Raw genomic sequence first — 21,224 nt, 5'->3', positions numbered from 1 at the left:
AACGTTTTTCTTATTACTTTGTTGTTGTTGTGGTCATCAGTCCAGAGACTGGTTTGATGCAGCTCTCCATGCTACTCTATCCTGTGCAAACTTCTTCATCTCCCAGTACCTACTTCAGCCTAAATCCTTCTGAATCTGCCTGGTGTATGCATCTCTTGGTCTCCCTCTACGATTTTTACCCACCACGCTACCCTCCAATACTAAACTGGTGATCCCTTGATGCCTCAGAATATGTCCTACCAACCGATCCCTTCTTCTAGTCAATTTCTGCCACAAATTTCTCTTCTTCCCAATTCTGTTCAATACCTCCCCATTAGTTATGTGATCTACCCATCTAATCTTCAGCATTCTTCTGTAGCACCACATTTCGAAAGCTTCTGTTCTCTTCTTGTCTAAAGTATTTATCGTCCGCGTTTCACTTCCATACATGGCTACAATCCACACAAATACTTTCAGAAACGACTTTCTGACACTTAAATCTATACTCGATGTTAACAAATCTCTCTTCTTCAGAAACTCTGATAGATTAATATTTTCTTCTATTTATTTTTGTTAACTATAGTTTGCTGTTTTTCCAGTACCACAGACCATTAAATAATTTAAAAAACACAGTTTGAAAAAATCAATTTTATTTGTTCTTTCTCTTTTTTTATACAGTGTTTGAGGTTCTGTTAAGAAGAACGTGTCTATGTACAGAACGTTTTGTTCGAGAACCCAAGTTTCCTAAAGCACTATTAATAATTTAGCATATTAAAAATAAAAAGTTACTATCACCGCCACTTTATATCTGTATTAACCCCTGAAAACAAAAAACAATTTCTGCAGGCGTTGGCAACTGTATGAACAAAATGCCATTATGCTGGCGAAGATTGGGCCTCTCGACTCCAGATTCACTGAAGTTATTAATGACCCTGTTCATGCTTCAGTTAATGGTTCGTCCTGTTACTACCTTTTACAGCTCGATCGGGCCTTGATCTCGTCCTTTACTGGGGTAAAATCTTGCAACTGTTGCGTTCCGTAATCCCATCTAGATGGATACTACTTCACAATAAGTTTGCCTTCCAGTCGATGTAACGTACTGAAGGTTCGTTTCACTCAATTACCTGAAGTTTACAATAACTAGTAACACAGGCGCATCATCACAGTGCTAGATATGACATGCTCCGCTGCTGTTAGACCAAGGTGAGAGTTTGCAGTGCGGGGCAGCTGCATCCTCGGGTCGCCCCCGCCCCATGGGGGCGGTGCTGCTTAAGCCGTAACACATTACACGCCGCCGGGGAAAACACACAGGGGGAGGGGCCGGGAACGAGGTGCGAGCGCCAACCCAGTGTTTAGCCCGCTGTAAACATGCTTTACGTTTACTGCAGCGTATCGCCCGCCCGCGATCGTCCCCCCCCCCCCCCCCCTCCACCGTCTTCGTCCCTCACCCATTCCCTTACCCCTTATTTATTTGCCGGGCCTCGCTATCCGCGCTGCTATAATTAAGCACGCACCCCTTCCCCCTCAGATAGCTGGCCGTGGTACGCGATTAATTAGGCGCCACTTTACAACTGTATTACATTTATTACAATTACAGCCCCACGCGGCGCCTGATGCATCGCGACGGCTCCATCTTTATACCCTTCGCCTGCCACAGGAATCCCTTATCAATAATTACGTGCCACTTGGCGAGGCCGCCAGCTAGTAAGAATCGTTTTCGATGCGAGTTACGCTACAGGCAGTGCCGCATCTGTCGAACTCTATTTTTTTAGTGTTTGTTCTTGACTGAGACCAGTTAGAAGCACATAAAATGCCTGAACCTTTGGTTGGTCTTTTTTCTGAACTGAAAGTTCTTTCATTCTATCGCATACACCTTTTTTTTCACTTTGACACTAGTTCGCTCGGTCTTATTCTTCAGCTTACTTCTTGAAGAAAGAAATGCTCCGATTGAAAAGGGCCTAAGGCAGAGATAGAACCTCCGTTTCAAACTTGACATAGAGGAAGAAATGACGGTTATAAAAGAAAGGTTCAGTAGTGGGATTAAAATTCAAAATTAAAAGATGTCAATGATAAAGTTGAAAACCGCCCAAAGAAATACGAATGTAAAGAAGAGTGACGGAAGTGTTTTTAGCTATGAAATTAACGTTCAAATTGGGGACCATGTAGAAAGCGAATTGAAGAAATTTTGCTGCCTTGGAGGCAAAATAAGCCAGGATCGAAGAAGCAATAAGGATTTAACAATCAGACAATTACATGCAAAAACTCTACTAAAATCAAATATATACCTTAATTTCTGGCAGAAATTTCTGAAAATGTATGTGTGGAGCAGAGTACTGTGTAGAAGAGGATCATGCACTGTGGGAAAATAAGAAAACCTTAGCTTTGAAACGTTTGAGGTATGGCATTGCAGAGGGATGTTGAATATTAAGCAGACTGACGGGACAAGCAAAGATGATTTTTCTCAACAGAATCGCCAAAGGAAAAATATGTGGAAATTGTGGTATCGCCCAGAGATCGCAATGCCACGGCAAAGTCAGCAACGCGAATCGATACTGTAGACATTAGAAAGGGCTCTCTGAAATCCAGAACAACTAATGGGAGGCACTGTAACAGACACGCCTCCCGCTCAGTACAGCAGCACCCTCACATTTAGGTCAACATAGTGTCGAACATGCAAGAGCTCTCCCCAGTACTGGACCTGAGCTAATGCAGTCAACATCATCGTGCAGGACGGTGACTGTTACAGTTTGTGATATACTTTCGAAAATGTTGCAATTTGCACTGCAAGGGAATAGTTTTTTAATTTGTGCACCAACTGATACTTTCATAGTCAATGACAATTATAAATAATCCAGTACTACTATGGCAAAAAACATGTCAAAGTTATGTAAATCTTTTATTCATTTATGTAATGAATAAACTAATATTTCATGAGTTATAGTTCCTATGTGTCACCTCACCGAGCTATCAAAGAACTCACAGTTATGGTCAGGTGAAAGTAGTTTCGTCTGGTCACAACAGAGAACATCGACTAGGTAAAGGATAGAAAGAGTGGAAATAAATGCAGACATAATGGATTAATTTCCAGGGGACAAGAAACAGCCGCAGAGTGAAAAAACTGAGAAGGTAAAAATTGGAATATACGAGGTGTATTCAAGTTCTAAGGCCTCCGATTTTTTTTTCTAATTAACTACTCACCCGAAATCGATGAAACTGGCGTTACTTCTCGACGTAATCGCCCTGCAGACGTACACATTTTTCACAACGCTGACGCCATGATTCTATGGCAGCGGCGAAGGCTTCTTTAGGAGTCTGTTTTGACCACTGGAAAATCGCTGAGGCAATAGCAGCACGGCTGGTCAATGTGCGGCCACGGAGAGTGTCTTTCATTGTTCGAAAAAGCCAAAAGTCACTAGGAGCCAGGTCAGGTGGGTAGGGAGCATGAGGAATCACTTCAAAGTTGTTATCACGAAGAAACTGTTGCGTAACGTTAGCTCGATGTGCGGGTGCGTTGTCTTGGTGAAACAGCACACGCGCAGCCCTTCCCGGACGTTTTTGTTGCAGTGCAGGAAGTAATTTGTTCTTCAAAACATTTTCGTAGGATGCACCTGTTACCGTAGTGCCCTTTGGAACGCAATGGGTAAGGATTACGCCCTCGCTGTCCCAGAACATGGACACCATCATATTTTCAGCACTGGCGGTTACCCGAAATTCTTTTGGTGGCGGTGAATCTGTGTGCTTCCATTGAGCTGACTGGCGCTTTGTTTCTGGATTGAAAAATGGCATCCACGTCTCATCCATTGTCACAACCGACGAAAAGAAAGTCCCATTCATGCTGTCGTTGCGCATCAACATTGCTTGGCAACATGCCACACGGGCAGCCGTGTGGTCGTCCGTCAGCATTCGTGGCACCCACCTGGATGACACTTTTCGCATTTTCAGGTCGTCATGCAGGACTGTGTGCACAGAACCCACAGAAATGCCAACTCTGGAGGCGATCTGTTCAACAGTCATTCGGCGATCCCCCAAAACAATTCTCTCCACTTTCTCGATCATGTCGTCGGACCGGCATGTGCGAGCCCGAGGTTGTTTCAGTTTGTCGTCACACGATGTTCTGCCTTCATTAAACTGTCGCAGCCACTAACGCACTTTCGACACATCCATAACTCCATCACCACATGTCTCCTTCAGCTGTCGATGAATTTCAATTGGTTTCACACCACGCAAATTCAGAAAACGAATGATTGCACGCAGTTCAAGTAAGGAAAACGTCGCCATTTTAAGTATTTAAAACAGTTCTCATTCTCGCCGCTGGCGGTAAAATTCCATCTGCCGTACGGTGCTGCCATCTCTGGGACGTATTGACAATGAACGCGGCCTCATTTTAAAACAATGCGCATGTTTCTATCTCTTTCCAGTCCGGAGAAAAAAATCGGAGGCCTTAGAACTGGAATGCACCTCGTATGTAACAAACTACACATGAATAGGAGTATGTATGATCACACATTTGCCGAGAAATCGTATCCATTAATTTCCTTTGGAGTAGACATACGGAGCGATTTAAAGTGGAACTAACGTATAAATCAACTCAGAGGAAAGACAGTTTCCAGATAGAATTAATTGGAAAAATCCTCAAGAAATTCAGTCAACCAATAAGGGCGGTAACTTAAAGCACCCTAGTTCGACCGATACTTCAGTAATGCTCGGCACTCTTCGACCCTTGCCAGACAGCTCTGATAGAGGAAACAGCGATGAACCAGAAGAACTAAACAAGAGCAGCATATTTCGTCGGTTCGTTTAATAAGCGCGAAAGCTTCGTGGTTATGCTTATCCAACTAAGCCGGCAGATGCTAGACGAAAGACATCGTGCATCACGGCGTGGTTTCCTGAAAAATTGTGATTTTCCAGTAGAGTCAGCTATCATATTGCTACGTGCTACGTATACCTGACAAAAAGACCATGAAGATAATACAATACTCTGCAAAACTTAAGTACGAGATAGATAAAGCAACTAACGTGTTAACATCTCCGTCGAAATGATTGAAAATGCAGGAACATGTCACAAGAGGTGCCCCAGTCGTGCACAGAGAGCTGAACGTCACATGGGGGACTATAGAGCCAAATGGACTTGGGCCCGCAACACTATGCAGTCGAAGGAGCAGGAGAAGATAATGTGTGTCGGTCAGCGAGCAGTAACGGTGTACTGTGGTGATGTTATTCGTTAAAAATGCTACGGACACACATTTCGATGATTTCACACGGGGAAGGAGGACGAAGTGTGACGAGAGCAGCCCAGGAGTTTGGCATTGTTCTTAGCATTGATTCAGTCTAAGTAGTGATTCTAGATGTACCCTCATATGGCGAAAGGTGGGAACAGGTGATCTATCCAGGACCATTATCGGGCATGATCGTTTAGGTGGTCTAGGTTGTAACATAATAGCTAAATGTTTAAAACTTATAAAAAATTTTGTATTTTATCTGAAGTATTAAAAGATCGATATAAAGGTATCGACTATTCGACTACACAGTACTCTCAGACATCATCGAAATGAAGATGGCAGAATAAATTATGTGTAGTAGTTTGAACGTTATTTATTACAAAGGACGTTTGTTAAATATAAACTGTCAGGCCATTTCAACACCAAAGAACATATTGTATGTAAAGGGAGACAACGCGAGGATCCATTTTGGGTTTTAGCTCCACTTTGTCTGGATGACCTCGCAGCGCCGCGTGGCGAGCAAGCGAAGAATAGATAGGACTAGCAGGTAGGCTTGCAAAGGGTGTTGACGCGAGCACCTGGCCGCCCCTACGCTCTGAAGCGAACTTTTGTATTTGCTTACTGAATGTCTTCGACGCCAATATTTGGTGTGGCTGCAGTGTTTATATGGAAAAGTCGTCACTCGAAAGTTCTAGTCGCAGTATGCAAGATTTTCGGAAATGTGTGCGAAAAACGTAATTTTCTAACAGTGAGGCGTTGTAAGGCAAAGCACCAAATAAACTGAACGGTGGATAGGTGCAGACTTGTCTGTGTCTCTCCGTCTGGGCTGAGGAGACTCATGCACCTCAGGATTTTGCGCCTCGAGCCTTTGCACTGATGCATGCAGCAGCCACTCTATAAAGAGTCATCGTTCCAATCTTTGGGACTCATTATAATACTTCGGTAATCCGCTCTCCAGACACAGAAGCAACATACTACCAACTGAAAATTGTTCCGGGTTATATGGCCGTGGTCCATGTAACTCTTCTATCCCTGACGTTTCGTCCAAGGCTGCGTTGGACATTTTCGGATGTAGTTCTGCCGGCTGTCGGCAAGACTCAACACAACCAGGACTACCGCCGAAGATGTCCAACGCAGCCTTGGACGAAACGTCAGGGTTAGAAGAGTTCCATGGACCACGGCCATACAACCCAGAACAATTCTCAGCAGCTGAAACATCCGGTCGTGAAAGCCTTCATTGTATAACATTCTACGAAGTTCTAATAGTATAAGAATGCCTTTGCACTCCATCCGGTGCCGTCATTTCGTCTTCTTGTTGTCTACTTGCCCTTTCCTTCACCCGTCGTGCTTTTCTCTCGTTCGTTATGCCAATGTTAGATGTTCTTTACATTCTTGGTCCCGAGAACTGTATAAACTTGATATTTAAGCAGTATTAGTTTACTGACGGAAGTTGTGAGATACAAGTACGCTGATCATCGATGTTGTTGTCCGCCTCCGGTAGCTGAGTGGTCAGCGCGACAGAGCGTCAATCCTAAGGGCCCGGGATAGATTCCCGGCTGGGTCCGAGATTTTCTCCGCTCAGGGACTGGGTGTTGTGTTGTCCTAATCATCATCATTTCATCCCCATCGATGCGCAAGTCGCCGAAGTGGCGTCAAATCGAAAGACTTGCAGCCGGCGAACGGCCTGCCCAACGGGAGGCCCTCGTCACAGGACATCTACCTATCGATGTTGTTAATTTATTTTTCGAAGTAGCGTTGATAAACGGTAAACAACTTTTAGAACAGCAATACTAGTGCAGTAAGTTTTTGGACCAATGCACAATAAAACCTTACTGTCCAAACGGAAAACATCGAATGGTATCAGGACCTATTTAATGCCGATTGGGGATTAGAAAAAGAAATATGTGATGGGAAATACAAGTAAGAATAGTCGCTTATTAAACATCACAGTAGTCAAGACCCGCTAGATGAACTAAAAAGCATGTTTATTTCGAGCAAGTAAACCTACACAGGATAAGCAAAGCAAGATACAAAACTACTGAAAACGCAATTTTCCTTTGAGAAAACAGCTTAATTAGTAAAAATGACAGTCATGGACATGAAAAGCATGTTTCAGAGATGGTACGTTTGAACGTTTGAGCCATAGTACTGTATGGGCGTGAAACATACCTGTGGGAGAATTAGAGTAAAGGAAACTGGAAAACTTTAGAAATATTACGCTGTGACGTCCTGTCGGTGAAATAGTCATCTGAGATGGAGCACAGCCTCAGAAGGGACAAGAATGGCGAAGAAAGTTTGTCATATCCTTTTCAAGGAAACCATCCTCGAATAAACAATAGGAACGAGATAGTTGTGTTATATACTACTAACACGCTTTGTTTTTTACTCTACACTGAGGTGACATAAGTCGTGGGATAGTGATATGTACATACACGGGTGGCAGTGGCATGGTATACACAAGGTATAAGAGGCAGTGCAACGGAGGAGGTGTCCTCTGTACTCAGGTTATTCATGTGAAAAGGTTTCCGGCGTGATTACAGTAGCACGACGGGAATTAATAGACGGAACGTGCAGTGGTAGTTGGAGCTATATCCACGGAACCTTCCATTTCTGAAATCGTTAAAGTGTTATATATTCGAGATCCACAGGGTCAAGAGAGTGCCCAAATACCAAATTTCGGGCATTACCTCTCACCACGGACAACGCAGTGGCCGGCGGCCTTTTCTTAAAGACGGAAAGCAGCGTCGTTTGCGTAGAGCTGTCGATCCTAACAGACAAGCAATACTGCGTGAAATAACCTGAGAAATCAATGTGGTACGTACGACGAACGTATCAATTAGGACAGTGCGAAGAAATTTGGCGTCAATGGGCTATAGCAGTATATGACTGACCCGAGTGCTTTTGCTAAAAGCACGACATGGCCTGCAGCACTTCTCCTGACCTAGTGACCATATCGGTTGGACCCCAGACGGCCGGAAAACAGTTGTCGTGCGTCCCGATTTTCTACATCTGCATGTACATTTATACTCCCCAAGCCACCCAACGGTGTGTGGCGGCTATTTTGTGTGGTAAGAGCTGATAGTAGGGTTCGAGTGTAGCGCAGACACCACGAGACCATGGACCCAAGTTGTCAACAAGGCACTGCGTAAACTGGCGCTGGCTCCATAATGGTGTGGGCCGTGTGTAAGTAGGCTGTATAGGTTTTTATGTTGGTAACGCCACGTAGCGCTCTGTATGAAAATCACTGACTGTGCTGTGTCCAGCCTGTGGCTGGTTTGCATTGTTGGAATATTTGCTATTGTAGTGTTGGGCAGCTGGATGTGAACAGCGCGTAGCGTTGCGCAGTTGGAGGTGAGCCGCCAGCAGTGGTGGATGTGGGGAGAGAGATGGCGGAGTTTTGAGAGCGGACGATATGGACGTGCGTCAGTCAGAAAGAGTAAATTTGTAATACTGGATGTCATGAACTGATATATATATATATATATATATATATATATATATATATATATATATATATATATATACACACACTCCTGGAAATGGAAAAAAGAACACATTGACACCGGTGTGTCAGACCCACCATACTTGCTCCGGACACTGCGAGAGGGCTGTACAAGCAATGATCACACGCACGGCACAGCGGACACACCAGGAACCGCGGTGTTGGCCGTCGAATGGCGCAAGCTGCGCAGCATTTGTGCACCGCCGCCGTCAGTGTCAGCCAGTTTGCCGTGGCATACGGAGCTCCATCGCAGTCTTTAACACTGGTAGCATGCCGCGACAGCGTGGACGTGAACCGTATGTGCAGTTGACGGACTTTGAGCGAGGGCGTATAATGGGCATGCGGGAGGCCGGGTGGACGTACCGCCGAATTGCTCAACACGTGGGGCGTGAGGTCTCCACAGTAAATCGATGTTCTCGCCAGTGGTCGGCGGAAGGTGCACGTGCCCGTCGACCTGGGACCGGACCGCAGCGACGCACGGATGCACGCCAAGACCGTAGGATCCTACGCAGTGCCGTAGGGGACCGCACCGCCACTTCCCAGCAAATTAGGGACACTGTTGCTCCTGGGGTATCGGCGAGGACCATTCGCAACCGTCTCCATGAAGGTGGGCTACGGTCCCGCACACCGTTAGGCCGTCTTCCGCTCACGCCGCAACTGCGTGCAGCCCGCCTCCAGTGGTGTCGCGACAGGCGTGAATGGAGGGACGAATGGAGACGTGTCGTCTTCAGCGATGAGAGTCGCTTCTGCCTTGGTGCCAATGATGGTCGTATGCGTGTTTGGCGCCGTGCAGGTGAGCGCCACAATCAGGACTGCATACGACCGAGGCACACAGGGCCAACACCCGGCATCATGGTGTGGGGAGCGATCTCCTACACTGGCCGTACACCACTGGTGATCGTCGAGGGGACACTGAATAGTGCACGGTACATCCAAACCGTCATCGAACCCATCGTTCTACCATTCCTAGACCGGCAAGGGAACCTGCTGTTCCAACAGGACAATACACGTCCGCATGTATCCTGTGCCACCCAACGTGCTCTAGAAGGTGTAAGTCAACTACCCTGGCCAGCAAGATCTCCGGATCTGTCCCCCATTGAGCATGTTTGGGACTGGATGAAGCGTCGTCTCACGCGGTCTGCACGTCCAGCACGAACGCTGGTCCAACTGAGACGCCAGGTGGAAATGGCATGGCAAGCCGTTCCACAGGACTACATCCAGCATCTCTACGATCGTCTCCATGGGAGAATAGCAGCCTGCATTGCTGCGAAAGGTGGATATACACTGTACTAGTGCCGACATTGTGCATGCTCTGTTGCCTGTGTCTATGTGCCTGTGGTTCTGTCAGTGTGATCATGTGATGTATCTGACCCCAGGAATGTGTCAATAAAGTTTCCCCTTCCTGGGACAATGAATTCACGGTGTTCTTATTTCAATTTCCAGGAGTGTATATATATATACTGCTGGCCACCGTAAATGCAACACCCTGAAGGAAGCATCCGAATCAAGTGAAATTTACACCATGGGTTTGCAGCGATGAGATATGCAACTGATTAGAACTTCAGCGCAGACGCACATCACGCGCGCCTGTGGCGCCACCTCATAGCGCCATTTAAGGCTTGGCGATTTCGACGAGTGTACGTTCGGCACGTGTGTTTACCTTGTGGTTGTTTCACAAGACGATCAGTTATGCCTCGCAGACAACAACGAACATCGTTTGATCAAGTATCCGAGTTCGACAGAGGAAGGATAGTGGCTTACCGAGATGTGGATTATAATACAGAGAAATCGCTAGTCGTGTTGGACGAAACCAAACAATTGTAATGCGGATATGTGACCGTTGGATGCAGGAGGGTACGACGGACCGACGTGGTCGATCGCATTCACCTCGGTGCACCACTGCACGTGCTGATAGGCAAATTGTGCGCATGGCAGTGACGGATCGCTCGGTGACATCCCGAACCATAGCACAGCACATTGCGTCTGTAACGCATCATCCAGTGTCTGCGCGTACCATTCGACGCCGTTTACAGCAGAGTGGTCTGTCCGCAAGACGTCCATTGCTTCGTCTACCATTGACGCAGAACCACAGACGTCTCCGTCGCCAATGGTGTGATGATAGACGGATGTGGACGGCAGAATGGAATGACGTTGTCTTTACTGACGAGGCACGCTTCTGTCTGCAGCACCACGATGGTCGGATTCGAGTGTGGAGACACCGTGGAGAGAGGATGCTGGACAGCTGCATTATGCACCGCCACACTGGTCTTGCACCGGGTATTATGGTATGGGGCGGTATTGGATATTACTCTCGCGCGCCTCTAGTACGAATTGCCGGTACTTTAAATAGCCGGCGCTACATATCCGAGGTGCTGAAGCCAGTTGTCCTTCCTTACCTTCAGGGCTCGGCCACAGCCATATTTCAACAGGATAACGCGCGACCACACGTGGCACGCATTGTCCAAAGGTTCTTCGTCAATAACCAGATTGAATTGCTTTCTTGGTGTTGCATTTACGGTGGCCAACAGTATACATACATACATATATATATATATATATATATATATATATATATATATATATATATATATATATATATTAGGACTTTTGAACACTATTAAGGTAAATACATTGTTTGTTCTCTATCACAAACTTTCATTTTCTAACTATGCCTATCAGTAGTTAGTGACTTCAGTATTTAGAATCTTTTATTTAGTTGACAGTATTGGCGCTCGCTGTATTGCAGTAGTTCGAGTAACTAAGATTTTTGTGAGGTAAGTGATTCATGAAAGGTATAGGTCATTGTTAGTCAGGGCCATTATTTTGTAGGGATTATTGAAAGTCAGATTGCGTTGCGCTAAAGAAATATTGTGTGTCAGTTTAGTGATGATCAGAATAAGTAAAGAGAAAAATGTCTGAGTTCGTTCAGTTTTGCTCAGCTGTTTGAAAAGCAAATAACGTAAGAGGTTTACCAGCACAGTCGATTCATAAATTTTCAAAATTGGTCGTTTCACATGTTTACGTGAACCGATAATTGACTGGAAATGGTTATGTTCGGGTTCTTGGACACCACTTGCAGCCATTCATGGACTTCATGTTTCCAAACAATAAGGGATTTTTTATCGATGACAATGCGCCATGTCGTCAGACCCCAGTTTTATTCGTGATTTGTTTGAGGAACAATCTGGATAATTCGAGCGAATGATTTAGTCACCCAGATCGCCCGACGTGAGTCCCGCCGAAAATTTATGGGACATAATGGAGCGGCCAGTTGGTACACAAAATCCCGCACCGGCAACACTTTCGAAGTTAAGGACGGCTATACGCGGAGCATCGATCAGTATTTCTGCAGGCCATTACCAACGACTTGTTGAGTCCATGCTGTGTAGAGCTGCTGACAAGATGTTATGAGGCATCCCATGAATTTTGTCGCCTCAGTGTATAATACTCACAACTTTCAGGATCATGCAGCGTTTATAATTATTTCTATCTTCACCAAAATCTCAGCGAGTAGCTCGGACTGACGTTAATTCTAAAGCCTCTGCCATTACCAACCATGTCATCATGTGCTCGCAGTGCTTCGAAATCTGTCTGCTAGGAGGAACTAAAATGTTTTAACCACGATATGCAACGATTGGTTGCATTTAGCACGCAACTTCGACAGAAACAAGAGTAACTTCAGGTGTGCACCAGGACAGCGTAATAGGTCCCCTGCTTTTTACGATTTACATAAACGACCTGGTTGATGGTATTGACAGCGGCCTTAGAATGCTTGCCGATGATGCTGTAGTGTACAGGAAAGTAGTATCACACGAAAGTTGTGAACAAATCAATCAGGATTTGCAGAAAATAAATCCGTGGTGTAATGACTGGCAGTTATCTCTCAATATTAGTAAGTGTAACCTACTGCGTATAACAAGGCGAAAATCCCCGTTAATGTATGAGTACAAAATAAATGATCGGTCTTTGGAAGTGGTAACATCAGTGAAGTACCTGGGTGTGACTATTCGAAATGATCTCCAATGGAATGATCAGATTACACAAGTAACGGGTAAGGCGAACTCTATATTGCGGTTTATTGGTTGAATCCTGAAGCGATACAGTCCTTCAAGAAAGGAAATAGCTTACAATACGTTAGTTCGTCCAGTCTTGGAGTATTGTTCGTCTGTATGGGACCCTTACCAGTTGGGTCTGATTCAAGAGACTGAGAAGGTCACAAGAAGAGCGGCAAGATCGTGACCGCTACAAATGGTTCAAATGGCTCTGAGCACTATGGGAGTTAACATCTGTGATCATCAGTCCCCTAGAACTTAGGACTACTTAAACCTAACTAACCTAAGAACATCACACACATCCATGCCCGAGGCAGGATTCGAACCTGCGACCGTAGCGGTCACGCGGTTCCAGACTGAAGCGCCTAGAACTGCACGGCCACACTGGCCGGCTGACTGCTACATTTAGCCATCGCGAGAGCGTTACAAATCTCATTGAAAGTTTGAAGTGGGACACACTTGCAGAAAGACGGCGCACTAAACAGATGGGGCTGCTCACTAAATTTGAGAGGTGGCATGAGCCCCCTCTCATATTTCTATCTTACGATTTTCGTCTCTAATTGCATGTGGTGAAAAGTCGCTATTCCTTCACACGCGGACTTCCCACGCAGCGTCTCTCGTCACCCGGGTGGTCCGGTGACAGGTGGTCTCTCTGATCTGGAGAGGGTTAAGCCGACGGGTGGGAGGAAGTCGAGTGAATGCTTTGCAGACGCCGACATTGTCAAAAGACATGCCCGGAGGGGTCTGAAGTAGTGGCTGGGCTAGAGGTTCCGTTACTTCGTAGAAACTTAGCGAAAACACTTTCTGGCGGGCTACCAGCGAGGTGTGGGAATGACTTGTGTACCCAGGCAGTTGTGGCGGGAAAATTCCCGCGCTTTCTGCAAAATAGTAACTGTGATTGGCTTGCTCGCGGCATAGCTCCGTGACGTAGTAAAATCAGCGCAGAAATTGGCGCCAAGAATCTCCATTGGTGGAATGGTAGTGCTCCGGCAATAGAGTGGAATTTTCCGCCGGTTTTCGAGTTGCTGATTGGAACGTTTAACCACGGCCACTGTCGTGGGGGCGGGAATGTTGTGTGTTCGGCCTGTACGGGTGCTCTAGGGAGTCGGCTCTCGCCTTTCGGTCGAAGCAACCAGCCATCACCTCCGGTACGCCAAATCGTGTTCTTGCAGTTAAGAAGACAGATTGGTAATGTATGTCCGCAGCACCGGCAGACATGGATTTTCCTAGGTGATAATCAGAGCTCGGCAGAGCGCGCCTGTTCGTCTTTTTCTAACTTTGTTCTGTCTTGGGTAGCAGCAATTAATGTTAGGTTGGCTATGTGTTTTCTCTTAAGATTTGAGTTGCAAGGAATTGGCTCCACATACCACTTCATCATAATCATCACAATCTAGTTTAGGGACAACTTCACATTCACAGCGTTTGTTTGAGTATCCAATTTGAGCCAATTTGATGTATTGTAAATGTTTCATGTGTTTTTGTTTATTATTTTGTGTTTAGTCTTAATAAATCATATTGTTATTTTGGACAGAACTTTCATTCTGTTAATCGGTAGAGCAACCCTATCATTCCTCACTATGTTAATGAAACCTTCGTTTATTTAACTTATTTATCAAATTAAATTATTGTAGGTGCCAAACTCTCTTCTACTCCACTGGCAGGGTTGATTAGAGTCAGTTTGCGTATTGTTTTTAATCCTTGTGCAACAGCAAAAGTCGGAGTTAGAATGTAGGGGGCTTAGAGCATCATTTACATATGTAGATTCTAGAAGAATTTAGTGTTAAATACACTGCTAGCCCCGGCACCTCGCAAATTCCGAAATCAAACCTTCACCGAGGATGTAGAGCATGTATTATTACCACCAACTTTCAAATCGCGTAATGATCATCATTCAAAGATAAGGGAAATAAGAGCTCGTACTGAGGCTTTCAGACAGTCGTTTTTCACTCGCGCGATCCGCGAATGGAACAGAGGGGGGAAATAGGACTTTGGCGCGAATTGTGCCCTCCGCGACACACCGCTTGGTGGCTAGCGGAGTATATATGTAGATGTATGTAGATATAGAACTATTAGAGAGGAGCCAGCAGCAGGTTTAACGATATCCCATTCAGTACTCATTTAGAATAACAACAAAACGTCGCTACAAAACTAATCATCATTACAGCCTTCGCGATACTGGAATAAACGTAGTATTCCATAATCGAGAAAGAAAACTGGCGTTCTACGGATCGGAGCGTGGAATGTCAGATCCCTTAATCGGGCAGGTAGGTTAGAAAATTTAAAAAGGGAAATGGATAGATTGAAGTTAGATATAGTGGGAATTAGTGAAGTTCGGTGGCAGGAGGAACAAGACTTCTGGTCAGGTGACTACAGGGTTATAAACACAAAATCAAATAGGGGTAATGCAGGAGTAGGTTTAATAATGAATAGGAAAGTAGGAATGCGGGTAAGCTACTACAAACAGCATAGTGAACGCATTATTGTGGCCAAGATAGATACGAAGCCCACACCTACTACAGTAGTACAAGTTTATATGCCAACTAGCTCTGCAGATGACGAAGAAATTGAAGAAATGTATGATGAAATAGAGGAAATTATTCAGATTGTGAAGGGAGACGAAAATTTAATAGTCATGGGTAACTGGAATTCGAGTGTAGGAAAAGGGAGAGAAGGAAACATAGTAGGTGAATATGGATTGGGGGACAGAAATGAAAGAGGAAGCCGCCTGGTAGAATTTTGCACAGAGCACAACATAATCATAACTAACACTTGGTTTAAGAATCATGAAAGAAGGTTGTATACATGGAAGAACCCTGGAGATACTAAAAGGTATCAGATAGATTATATAATGGTAAGACAGAGATTTAGGAACCAGGTTTTAAATTGTAAGACATTTCCAGGGGCAGATGTGGACTCTGACCACAATCTATTGGTTATGACCTGTAGATTAAAACTGAAGAAACTGCAAAAAGGTGGGAATTTAAGGAGATGGGACCTGGATAAACTAAAAGAACCAGAGGTTGTACAGAGATTCAGGGAGAGCATAAGGAAGCAATTGACAGGAATGGGGGAAATAAATACAGTAGAAGAAGAATGGGTAGCTTTGAGGGATGAAGTAGTGAAGGCAGCAGAGGATCAAGTAGGTAAAAAGACGAGGGCTAATACACTCCTGGAAATGGAAAAAAGAACACATTGACACCGGTGTGTCAGACCCACCATACTTGCTCCGGACACTGCGAGAGGGCTGTACAAGCAATGATCACACGCACGGCACAGCGGACACACCAGGAACCGCTGTGTTGGCCGTCGAATGGCGCTAGCTGCGCAGCATTTGTGCACCGCCGCCGTCAGTGTCAGCCAGTTTGCCGTGGCATACGGAGCTCCATCGCAGTCTTTAACACTGGTAGCATGCCGCGACAGCGTGGACGTGAACCGTATGTGCAGTTGACGGACTTTGAGCGAGGGCGTATAGTGGGCATGCGGGAGGCCGGGTGGACGTACCGCCGAATTGCTCAACACGTGGGGCGTGAGGTCTCCACAGTACATCGATGTTGTTTCCAGTGGTCGGCGGAAGGTGCACGTGCCCGTCGACCTGGGACCGGATCGCAGCGACGCAGGGATGCACGCCAAGACCGTAGGATCCTACGCAGTGCCGTAGGGGACCGCACCGCCACTTCCCAGCAAATTAGGGACACTGTTGCTCCTGGGGTATCGGCGAGGACCATTCGCAACCGTCTCCATGAAGCTGGGCTACGGTCCCGCACACCGTTAGGCCGTCTTCCGCTCACGCCCCAACATCGTGCAGCCCGCCTCCAGTGGTGTCGCGACAGGCGTGAATGGAGGGACGAATGGAGACGTGTCGTCTTCAGCGATGAGAGTCGCTTCTGCCTTGGTGCCAATGAAGGTCGTATGCGTGTTTGGCGCCGTGCAGGTGAGCGCCACAATCAGGACTGCATACGACCGAGGCACACAGGGCCAACACCCGGCATCATGGTGTGGGGAGCGATCTCCTACACTGGCCGTACACCACTGGTGATCGTCTAGGGGACACTGAATAGTGCACGGTACATCCAAACCGTCATCGAACCCATCGTTCTACCATTCCTAGACCGGCAAGGGAACTTGCTGTTCCAACAGGACAATGCACGTCCGCATGTATCCCGTGCCACCCAACGTGCTCTAGAAGGTGTAAGTCAACTACCCTGGCCAGCAAGATCTCCGGATCTGTCCCCCATTGAGCATGTTTGGGACTGGATGAAGCGTCGTCTCACGCGGTCTGCACGTCCAGCACGAGCGCTGGTCCAACTGAGGCGCCAGGTGGAAATGGCATGGCAAGCCGTTCCACAGGACTACATCCAGCATCTCTACGATCGTCTCCATGGGAGAATAGCAGCCTGCATTGCTGCGAAAGGTGGATATACACTGTACTAGTGCCGACATTGTGCATGCTCTGTTGCTTGTGTCTATGTGCATGTGGTTCTGTCAGTGTGATCATGTGATGTATCTGACCCCAGGAATGTGTCAATAAAGTTTCCCCTTCCTGGGACAATGAATTCACGGTGTTCTTATTTCAATTTCCAGGAGTGTAGAAATCTTTGGGTAACAGAAAAAATATTGAATTTAATTGATGAAAGGAGAAAATATAAAAATGCAGTAAGTGAAACAGGCAAAAAGGAATACAAACGCCTCAAAAATGAGATCGACAGGAAGTGCAAAATGGCTAAGCAGGGATGGCTAGAGGACAAATGTAAGGATGTAGAGGCCTATCTCACTAGGGGTAAGATAGATAACGCCTACAGGAAAATTAAAGAGACCTTTGGAGATAAGAGAACGACTTGTATGAATATCAAGAGCTCAGATGGAAACCCAGTTCTAAGCAAAGAAGGGAAAGCAGAAAGGTGGAAGGAGTATATAGAGGGTCTATACAAGGGCGATGTACTTGAGGACAATATTATGGAAATGGAAGAGGATGTAGATGAAGATGAAATGGGAGATATGATACTGCGTGAAGAGTTTGACAGAGCACTGAAAGACCTGAGTCGTAACAAGGCCCCCAGAGTAGACAATATTCCATTGGAACTACTGACGGCCGTGGGAGAGCCAGTCCTGACAAAACTCTACCATCTGGTGAGCAAGATGTATGAAACAGGCGAAATACCCTCAGACTTCAAGAAGAATATAATAATTCCAATCCCAAAGAAAGCAGGTGTTGACAGATGTGAAAATTACCGAACTATCAGCTTAATAAGTCACAGCTCTAAAATACTAACACGAATTCTTTACGGACGAATGGAAAAACTAGTAGAAGCCAACCTCGGGGAAGATCAGTTTGGATTCCGTAGAAACACTGGAACACGTGAGGCAATACTGACCTTACGACTTATCTTAGATGAAAGATTAAGGAAAGGCAAACCTACGTTTCTAGCATTTGTAGACTTAGAGAAAGATTTTGACAATGTTGACTGGAATACTCTCTTTCAAATTCTAAAGGTGGCAGGGGTAAAATACAGGGAGCGAAAGGCTATTTACAATTTGTACAGAAACCAGATGGCAGTTATAAGAGTTGAGGGACATGAAAGGGAAGCAGTGGTTGGGAAGGGAGTAAGACAGGGTTGTAGCCTCTCCCCGATGTTGTTCAATCTGTATATTGAGCAAGCAGTAAAGGAAACAAAAGTAAAATTCGGAGTAGGTATTAAAATTCATGGAGAAGAAATAAAAACTTTGAGGTTCGCCGATGACATTCTAATTCTGTCAGAGACAGCAAAGGACTTGGAAGAGCAGTTGAATGGAATGGACAGTGTCTTGAAAGGAGGATATAAGATGAACATCAACAAAAGCAAAACAAGGATAATGGAATGTAGTCTAATTAAGTCGAGTGATGCTGAGGGAACTAGATTAGGAAATGAGGCACTTAAAGTAGTAAAGGAGTTTTGCTATTTGGGGAGCAAAATAACTGATGATGGTCGAAGTAGAGAGGATATAAAATGTAGGCTGGCAATGGCAAGGAAAGCGTTTCTGAAGAAGAGAAATTTGTTAACATCCAGTATTGATTTAAGTGTTAGGAAGTCATTTCTGAAAGTATTCGTATGGAGTGTAGCCATGTATGGCAGTGAAACATGGACGATAAATAGTTTGGACAAGAAGAGAATAGAAGCTTTCGAAATGTGGTGCTACAGAAGAATGCTGAAGATTAGATGGGTAGATCACATAACTAATGAGGAAGTATTGAATAGGATTGGGGAGAAGAGAAGTTTGTGGCACAACTTGACCAGAAGAAGGGATCGGTTGGTAGGACATGTTCTGAGGCATCAAGTGATCACCAATTTAGTATTGGAGGGCAGCGTGGAGGGTAAAAATCGTAGAGCGAGACCAAGAGATGAATACACTAAGCAGATTCAGAAGGATGTAGGTTGCAGTAGGTACTGGGAGATGAAAAAGCTTGCACTGGATAGAGTAGCATGGAGAGCTGCATCAAACCAGTCTCAGGACTGAAGACCACAACAACAAACAACATTCCATAATCGTTCAAATGCAAGGCAACAGCAAATAGCTTCCACTACCTCTGTGGCCACGATATAAATGTGAGATTCCTGCGCTTTGGTACGCGTTTGCAGGAGTACAGATTTACTGACAGTTATTCGGGATCGATTGCGTTTTTCTTGTTTTGTGCACGTGCTGATGCCGTTGGAGTCGAGGGTGGTAGAGCATTCTTGTGTATGAAGAAAAGATTATTCGTTAGTTTCATTCTGTACTCGCATACTAATATAGGCTAAGCTTACATAAGCCTTGTGCACGAGGTGTATAAACGACTGATACGACACCGTCTTAGACGAATAGCAGCACCAGTGGGCTACACAATGACGCGATCACCGTCCTCTTCTTTCACGGATAAACTTTCGTGGCCGGTATACCTTCCTGAAGCTCCTTCCTGGTTGTTACATCGCATTCTTTTTCTTTCCGTTTGCTTGGCCACCCCTCTGGACCGGCCCGTTTTGTATAGGAGCCAAAGCGACTCCACCTACGAAACGTGTATTTTATTTTCTCCCTGAAACTACTTGTCGTTGTTAAGAATGAGGCGAGGCGTATTTAAATGAGCGCGGCCTCGGCCGCGGCCAGGTATTGTGGCGCGGTGGCGCTGCCGGCGGTTCTCACCTGGCGGTAATCGGAGAGGACATCTCTCCGCGGGGCGGATGGTCCCCCGCTGCCCGCCAGACATCTTCATCAGCCGGCGCAGCGGCAGCGGTTATACTCCCGCCTGCTCGTCACTGCAGCCATCTCTCACTCCACCCGCCGCCCCCGCGCTATCGCGTAACGAGGAAACAAGCCTGGAAACGTGTGCGCCGCCCACGAGCGACTGTCTGCTGTCTGCTGTCAGGCTGTGGAGCACCCTACCCACCGGCCGGCAGTAGGGGCCTCCTCAGCGTTCTGGCCACTACACTGCTGGCTGTTAAAATTGCAACACAAAAGTAGTAAAAAAACTTTACGTACTGTCTGTACATAGTGTCTCCCATTTCCATTAGGACTACTTGTCTGAAATTTCAAACTGCAATGCTATCTCGTGGCTAGCTGCGGCGTTACGATCCTTGAGGTTTCAAAAACAGCTGTGTAGGAAGTCAAAGCTGCAGCAGGCATTCTGGCCGTGAATGAAAAATTGCAGCGGAGCAGTGAGGCGACATCAAGTTTCCCGAGTCCTACAGCGTTTGTGGGCAAGAATGCGTCGAATCCAACCCGAATACCGAGAGGGAGGTTCCTGGTTGCTCCTCCATGACGACACCACAGCCCACAAAGCGAAGGTTGTCTCCAAGTTTTTGGCCAGCAAATGGATCACACTCCCGGATCACCCACCGTATCCGCCGGATTTGGCCCCAACCGACTTCTTGTTGTTCCCCAAATTGAAGTTGACAATGGAAGGACACCGTCATGACATAGTTAAGGACATCCAAGAAAGGCTGGCCTCTGTGGCCGATCGGTTCTAGGCGCTTCAGTCTGGAACCGCGCTGCTGCTGCGGTCGCAGGTTCGAATCCTGCCTAGAGCATGGATGTGTGTGATGTCCTTAGGTTAGTTAGGTTTAAGTAGTCCTAAGTCTAGGGGACTAATGACCTCAGATGTTAAGTCCCATAGTGCTCAGAGCCGTTTTTGAACATCCAAGAAAACTGTACTGCAGTACAAAATGCAACTCCAGAAAAGGTCTACAGTGATTGTTTCAAGGCACTTTAAAACGGTTTGAGCTGTGTTTTTGTTCAGGGGCAGACTGTTTTGAACAAATAAAGTGATTGAACACAATCTATGACTTTTATTTTTCATAACCTTAGTCCTAATGGAACTGGGACACACATTAAAGCGACCACCTGTCAAAAGCCTGAATGACCAACTTTTGTAGCATGGACCACTGCAAGAGATACAGCAGGAGAGTAAGTTAGATTCTGGAAGCTACCAGCGGGCTTGTGGAGCGTCACTGACTCCAATGCTGT

This window comes from Schistocerca piceifrons, chromosome 3 (genome assembly GCF_021461385.2).
Source record: "Schistocerca piceifrons isolate TAMUIC-IGC-003096 chromosome 3, iqSchPice1.1, whole genome shotgun sequence".
Lineage (NCBI taxonomy): Eukaryota > Metazoa > Arthropoda > Insecta > Orthoptera > Acrididae > Schistocerca > Schistocerca piceifrons.
This window is presented reverse-complemented; position numbering follows the sequence as displayed.